This window comes from Furipterus horrens, unplaced genomic scaffold (genome assembly GCF_987537825.1).
Source record: "Furipterus horrens unplaced genomic scaffold, mFurHor1.1.pri manual_scaffold_9, whole genome shotgun sequence".
Lineage (NCBI taxonomy): Eukaryota > Metazoa > Chordata > Mammalia > Chiroptera > Furipteridae > Furipterus > Furipterus horrens.
Window position 1 is genome coordinate 77,361,092 of NW_028327179.1, and position 7,631 is coordinate 77,368,722.

Below are 7,631 nucleotides of genomic sequence, written 5' to 3' on the forward strand. Positions count from 1 at the left end.
CCAAAAGTCTGTCCTAAATAAAAGTTTATCCCTAGTGTTAGTCATCTAGAATGAGTAACCTGGTATTATTCCACCCATTTCCCATTCTGTCTTATACTATCTTTGTGCTATTGTGACATTATCTTGTTATAAATGGCCTCAAGTCTATTTTGGAAAAGAAGTGAGATATGGTTAAAATGTGTAAAATATGCAATATGAGGCTAAATATGAAGGTGCTGTTTTAAAGCTGTTCTCTTTAGTTTCTTTTCTGTGTTCCATGAATAATGTCTCCTACATTTCAGTAGGATCCTAAAAGACTGTGCTCTCATTACTGCAATATCTGATCTTATGTACTCTATCATGTCTAGTTCAGTTCTAAGTAGGCAATATAGTCTGTTCTTCATAATTTGTTTTCTAATGCATATCCACTTTTATGTCATATCAGTTATTATATTTTTCCTTAAACTGTGGTTATTTTTCAAGGTAATAAGACAATCTAGCCAAGCCCCATTCTATGTTAGATATACACACTTTATCTAGTGTAATTAAGACAACAGAAAATATGACTTTCTTCATAAGAATCTTAAATGGCAGAATTTAGGGGTCCCGTTTCTTGATTTAGCTTTAGCATTAACTATGATTCCCTGGAAAAGTCATTTGACTACTTAGGACTAGATTACCTCAAAATTTCTTTCCACTCTATGGATTTATCAGTAATGTCTAGAATGATGGTGGAGATGCTAAACCCATGCATGACTATTCAGCATAAGTACTTGCTTGCATGTGTACATGCTCATGTTTACAGATAGTGCTCTATAAAAAGAAACTTTCCTGAATATCACATAAAACTAATTGTACATTCATATTTGTATACAATAAAAAATTTCAAGCCTGAGATCTCAGAATTATACTTGTGTTATATTCCTTATAGTTTAAAATAACATAGATACAAGTACAATTTCCAACTCATCACATAATTGGTCATCCTGGTATCCAATATAGACCTTAATCTGGTACAGTTTATCTGTGTATGAGGATTTCCTATGCCTCAGCAATTAAAGCCAATTTCCCCCTCAGACTAACTTCACTGTTGAAATATATTACAAGGTCAGTTCTCTTCTTATTGTTATTTGCTCCTATAAGAAAATATACTCAACCCTTTTGTGACAAACCAAATTTCCTGTGTCCTGCAAAGCATACTTCAATGGTCCACCTCTTTAATGAAGCACAGTCTGGCTATCTAGTACCCAAATAGTTTTAAATGATCTATAGCATTTCTACACTTTTAAAGTGCCACAGAGTTCATATCTAAGTTAACATCTAGTAATGCATTAACTCTGGAATAGACTAGCTAGTTTACTCAGAAGCACAAATTCTCCACCATGTTAAACATCTAGACTGTGTTACCCAGCCCTTTTGCATTTGAGTTTACCATATGGCTAGTTCTGACCAGCGGAATGTCAGCAAAAATGATGCTCAATACTTTGAGGCCCAGCCTTTGAACCTTTTTAAATCCTTTATGTTATTTCCTTACTTGCACTTTTTTTTTTTCTGGCCACAGGTAGAGGATTCAGCAAGGAGTACAAGACTCTAGGGGATGGCAGAGGTCTTAGGTGCCTCAATAACTATGGAATAAACTACACCCTCTGCCCAGTATATTACTTTATACGGTATCCTTGTTTTTCTTTGGTCATTTTTTACTTTCCTCATTGATCATAAAAACTGAATACATTCCAATACTTACAAAAATTCTTTATACAACCAACTGCATTTTCAAATAACATTCATTCAACATGAACATATTTTTAATAGAAAATGTATATTGTTTTTAAACTTGTCATATATTCAATCACATGCATTCCATTATTTATATATTATAAATATTTCATTATTTATATTCTTATATGTCATTCAATGATCATGCTAACTATATATCCATCTAATTTTAAAAGTAAAAAAAAATTAACACTTGCTTTAATTTAATATGCACTATAAAAGAGAATAATGTCCAGATTTTCTTCTACCAATCATGTTCCCAATAGATGTTGTAATAAGTAATATAAAGCCAGAAATTGAAAAAAGAAACTAGGAGGCCACAAACACATTTAAGTTGCTAAAGTACCACACAGTGTGTGACTGAATTCCTAAAAGATTTATCAGTGGTGATAGAAACAAAAATTATTTATCTCATTAGTTTATCTTTGGTAAAGTACCCTGTACATATGTTCAATACTTGAATCTCTGCTTTGAAGGAGGGAATTAACATTAATTCAATGCTTATTCTGTGTCTGGTGCTTTACAAAAATAACAATTCTGAAAGTTAGTTACTTTTATACCCATTATAGAGACAAAATACTTTCACGAAGAACACCACTCATGAATTGCAGAGCCATGACTGGAACCCACATCCACCTTATTCTTTCATACTTTGTCTCTCTAACACAGAATTCTCTCTAGTATCTCTCATCTATGCATTTTTTATTACTTTGTGTTTGAAGTACTTTACTTCTCTATTCTAAATATCAACACATAAATCAAACTTATTATTATTTAATGAATTACCACATTATACTATACTAAAAAATTTAAAACCACATAAAAGATTGCCTTTTATCAAAGAAGTCACATTGAAGGATGGCCACCTCCATTGCTATGATTTTTTCTATACCATTTTTATTCCTCCCTCCCTGTAAATCCTAGTTTTTAACCACCTGTCATCATATTATATTGCTCATTACCTTCACTGAGGCAGTGATTTAATGACCTTTCAAGTAAATCCTCCATGTTTCTTAAGTTTTTTAGCTTCTAACTTTTGACTTAGTTATTGGTGATTTCAGTACATACATATGTGATCCTACCTGAAAGTTGACCTTTTGATTGCTCAATCTTCTTTCCTCTAAGTATCTTGTTTCCATGTTATCTCAGCCAATCAACATCCTGGTCATTTCTAAATCTGTTCATTACAAGTAATGCCCATATTTCCATAATTTTGTTTCGTAGATCCAGTTCTCTGACCATCACTCATTCCTGTCTTTCCCACTCATTTGCTCTAGTATCTCACCTCTAACAATCATTTTATTCTAGTTGGGCCTTAAATTGAACTACATACATCTAAATGTCCCTCAACTTTCTTTATTAGGCAAAATTACAATCCTGCTGAAATCTAACTCTGTGTCTTGAACATCTGCACCTGTGCAGCTAAATAATTCTATTTGACAAACTGTTGGAGGACTTGTAAGGTTGCTCACAATCATAATATATTTCATTAGTCCATGTACTTTTCACTGTCTTACAAGACTACTTTATACTTTCTCCTTTCTTAAATTTCCAACCCTCCATCCCAATACTCACTCTCAGTAGATGACTTGGCTTCTTTCTCCACTGAGAATACTGAAGCAAGTAGAAATCTCCAGAAACTCTTACAGCCACATACAATATACCCTGCTCTCTTTCGAGTTTCTGGACATAAATATTTACTCTTCTCTAAAATCTTCCCTTGTGCTCTAAATACAACTTATCAACACATATCCAGGAACCACATAATGGAATTTGTTCCTCTTTCTCTGGATTATTATTTTTTTCTTATGTACTAGAGATGATCACCAGCAGCAAAAGTACTGTTCTTCTTCAATCTTAAATCACAAATTACCTCCAAATTGATAAATCCAATGGTTACTCTTCAGCTCTTATCACACTTGGCTTATTAATGTCAAGTGTATTGCCCTTGATATATTTTCTTCAATTGGCTTCCATGACACCACACTCTTGGTTCTCTCTTAACAATACTGTTGTTAATTCCCAAACCCTTTGTTGTCTTCTCTTCCTCTTCCAGATCTCTTAATATTGAAGTTCCCTAAACCTCAGTCCTTTATCCTCTCTTCTACTCTGTCTACATACATTATACTGTGACCTCAGCATATAACTATTAATAACACCAATATGCCTATGACTCTCAAATTTACATTTCTTGTCCAGACATGTCTTCTGAACATGAAACTCATATATACAACAGCCTACCTCATAGATCCATTGAAATGTTAAATAGATATCTCCAAATCAACATGTCTAAAACTGAACTCCTCATTCCCCTATTCAACTGAGAGTCTTTTTTTTATTTCTCATTTAAATGGTTGGTTTATTCTTTCATTTGCTCAGACAAAAATATTGGCTTCATTCTAGACCTTTTCCTTCTCTCACATTCATATCCAATTTGTTGGAAATTCTGTTGTTTTACCTTAAAATATATCCAGTAACCAATCACTTCTCAAAATTTCCATTGCTACCACCTTGATACAAAGCCATTGTTATTACTTTGATGATCAGAGTAATCACATGTTAAGTGGTTTTCCTGCTTTCATCTATGTGCAAACTATTTCAGCACAACAGCCAGAATGATTCTTATAAAATCTAAATCTGATCAAATCTTTCCTTTGTTCCAACCCCTCTGCTAATTCTCCTTCTCAGAGAAAAACTCAAGATAATATAAGTACATTAATTATTTATCACAGATTTTTCGCTATATTATGGGATTTTACAGTACTGTATATGTATGTTGTTAAAGTTACGTAGGTTTAAGAGTGTAGAATTAATGTAAAGTTCTTACTTCATGGGGTGGGGGCATTTAGAATGTAATACCCATGATAAGTGAGGGAATACTGTACCAACAAGGCACTACTATGACTTCAAGATCAGGCTACACTTCTTTCTGATCTAATAGTTTCCCCAGTTGTTCATCTCCAGCCATCCAACCTCCTTACTATTAAATGAACATATCAGGAACACTTATGCTTTAAAGGTACATAAAGATATACAAAAGTACATAAAAGTGTACTTTTGTACTAGCATATCTCCTCCAGATAGCTTCTTGCTCATTCCCTTGAACTACATCAAGTTTTTGTTCAGTTGCTACCTTCACAATGAGACCAACTCTGCAACCTCACCCGCTTCCCTTTTCCTATGCTTTATGTTTTCAACAACACTTATATCATTCTGCCATTTAAATAATTTGTGTGTGTGTTTTCCCCAAATGTAACCCTGGTGCTTAGAACAGTGCTGTACACTTGGTAAATGTATAAAACAATAAAATATAAGCTTAGTTAAAAGTACACACACACACACACACAAAGGAAGACTCTAAATATTATTGGAAATTTCCTCAATAATTAAAATATGATGATGATCTACACTTAAGTAATAATGCATTCCATATATAGAACAACAGACTCTCAAAATTGTGAAGAATCTTAAAAGTAATATAATCCAATCAGACATGTAATGTTTTATTTTTCAACATGTTTTCCCATATTAATTGTTTAGTCTATTATTAAATACAGCAGTAAAAATGAATTTTCATATGGTTTGCAATGAGAAAATTGAAAGTCAAATATATTTAATGTTGTTTAAGATTACAAAGCAATTAAAAGAATAGCAATGTTAGAATTAGAAATCAGGTCTCTTACTTGTAAGAATAGTGGCCTGTATCATACCAAACTAAATGTACAGAGAACATTTAGTGCATATATTTACTGATAAAAACAAATTACTATGTCAATGATTGACAATTAAAACAATATTTATACAATGAAAGTCAATTTAAAAACATTATCAAAAATCTGTATATGTAGAACTTTAAAAATACTCATTCCTTGAATTTATTTTCTAAATATTGAAAAATACTTACTTTGTAAAAGAAGTATTTACTTTATAGAATAAAAATACTTAATTTAAGTTAATAAAATAGTGTCATTAAAAGATGCTAGGCCTAGAGAAAGATAATTCACAAAAAGCCTGAGGTAGGTAATTCCCCAGGGAACATCTAAATACCATTATACTCTAAGGAATTCTAGATGAGTAGAAAGAAATACTAAAAAGAAACAAGACCTGAACACTATGTTTGAATTGTGAGTCTTTCATATTTTAATTATATTTAGGACTTCTGATCAGTGTAACACACTATGATACAAATAGATAAAACAGTAATAAAATTGTAAGAGACAATGCAACATTCATAATTGGGGTGCTTAAAGACAACATAGCAATCTAAGTGATCAGTGGTATCATTAAGTTCTTCAAATTTCTAAGGTTTTTCCTATCAGAGTTCTCCTGTGTAAAGATGTTATATGTTATGTTTAATGAATAAAGGACAATTTTTATTACTATGGGACTCTGAAATGTAAAACAGCTTGATATTTTGGATTCACCATGTCAGCATATCATTTCAAATAAACACTTTTAAAAATTCAAGTGAACAGTGTCTAAAAATCATTTCTCAGAAGGAGCAAGTTCTTGATATTGTCAAAAATAGAAAAAAAACTTTGCTTTCAAAAAAGTAGACACATCTCATTAAAATTCTTGTAAATTGTTGGATTCTCTTTGAGTGTTTTTCCTCCAAAGATTTTCTATACTTGTGCTCCTGTTTTGCCATTATATGCATACTTTATATACATATGTTTGCTAATATGTACTTTTATATACACATATATATTTTTCCCTTGGATTGGGAGATTAAAGCTATGAAAATATGACTTTAGAATGAAAAGAGAATTTACTTGTAATCTACTCAAAACTTCTGATTTCACTGACAGAGAAAAACAAGTGAAAGAATCCAGCTCATGAGCAATACCCAGGTCTCTTCTAAGCACTCATATTGCAGTGTTATTTCTAGTACTCCACATTGCTTCACTGTACACACAAAGTTATGAAGCCTCATAAACATATTCTTTGTTAGATCCTGATGTTTTACACTAACTACATATCAGTTTGATAATATTTGCTTAAATAAAAAAATTTTAAAATGACTTCAAATTCAATTGCAAAAAATTACTATATGCAGAAAAATTCATTCACAATCTCTTGCATGTTTTGTTTTTCTTTTCTTAAAATTTTTCATTGAACATATTGGGCTGACATTGATTAACAAAATGATATATGTTTCAGGTGCAGAATTGTATAATACATCATCTGCATATTGTATTGTGTGTTCACAACATCAAGTCTCCCTCCATCACCATGTATCACCCCCTTTACATTCTTCTACCTCTCCCTACTTCCCTTTCCCTCTGGTAATTCTATATGATTGTCTTTGGCTATGAGTCATTAATTTTTCTTTTTCTTTTTTGCTTAATCTCTTCACCTTTTTCATCCAGCCCCCAAGCTTCATCTCCTTTGACAGCTATCTGTCTGCTCTCTGTATCTATGATTCTGTTTCTATTTTGTTAGTTAATTTTCTTCATTATATTCCACATATAAGTGAAATTATATGGCAGTGATCTTTCCCTGACTGGCTTATTTCATAATATACATGCCTATCCATTCTGTGGCAAAAGGTAAGATTTACTTATTTTTTAAGGCTTAGTCATATTCTGTTGTGTAAACGTACTGCAGCTTTCTTGTCCACTCATCTAAAGATGGGCACTTGAGCTGCTTCCAAATCTTGGCTATTGAAAATACTGTTTCAAAGAACATAGAGGAGCATATAGTCTTCCAAATTATTGTTTCAATTTTCTTCGCAGGGTCAAAAGGCAGTTTCATTTTAATTTTTTTTCAGAGAACTCCATACTGTTTTCCACAGTGGCTGCACCAATCTGCATTCTAACCAATAGTGCCTGAGGGATCCCTTTTCTCCACATCCTTGACAACACTTGTTGTTTGTT